The sequence below is a fragment of the Mandrillus leucophaeus genome, unplaced genomic scaffold, assembly GCF_000951045.1.
Source record: "Mandrillus leucophaeus isolate KB7577 unplaced genomic scaffold, Mleu.le_1.0 Scaffold172, whole genome shotgun sequence".
Taxonomy (NCBI): Eukaryota; Metazoa; Chordata; class Mammalia; order Primates; family Cercopithecidae; genus Mandrillus; species Mandrillus leucophaeus.
Window position 1 is genome coordinate 317,999 of NW_012101721.1, and position 970 is coordinate 318,968.

The following is a 970-nucleotide window of genomic DNA, read 5'->3' on the forward strand; positions in this document are numbered from 1 at the left end:
TCTCTAATAAAAATACAAAAATTAGCCAGGCTTGGTGGTGGGTGCCTGTAACCCCAGCTACTCAAGAGGCTGAGGCAGGAGAATTGCTTGAACCCTGGAGGCGGAGGTTGCAGTGAGCCGAGATCACACCCCTGCACTCCAGCCTGGGTGACAGAGTGAGACTCTGTCTCAATAAATAAATACATACATACATACATAAAATAATAACATTAATAATAATATTTTGGTTTCTTTCCATCAGAGATTCTGATTCAATTTGTCTGGGGTACAACCTGTACATCAAATCTTTAAGCTTCAGGAATTTTTAAAGCTGCAAAGGTGCATCCAAAGTTAAAATCCATTGACCTAAGCCAAAATTTCAAAACCTGGTTACTTAGAGGGGAAACAATTCTGTAGAGTAGTAAGGAAGAGTAATAGGGCTGCCTTCTTCACCTCACTCCAGATCCTAGAGAATAAACTTCTGAAATGGCTAAATATAATTCTGCCCAATATTGCCTCGTCTACAAAAAAAATGAGTAAGCAGTTTCATTTATTTTTTCCTTCTGATCAATAATTAGCATGAACTGCGACTGGAGAGAAATAGGTGATAAAAAATGAATGGTAAAGCTGCTTCTCTTATGGGAAGGAGGACTCTAGGCTATACATCAATTCAAAGAGTGATCCAAAACTTGAGGGTCTTTCCCCACCAGAATAGTATACCATCTGGCTGGGCGCATATACTATATACCTGCAATCCCAGCAGTTTGGGAGGCTGAGGTGGGAGGATCACGAGGTCAGGAGATCGAGACCATCCTGGCTAACACGGTGAAACCCTGTCTCTACTAAAAAATACAAAAAATTAGCCAGATGTGGCGGCGGGCACCTGTAGTCCCAGCTACTCAGGAGGCTGAGGCAGGAATAGTATACCATCCTTCATCCCAACCAGAAGCAGAATCCCAGTGTAGAACATATAATAAAATCTCAGAAGAGA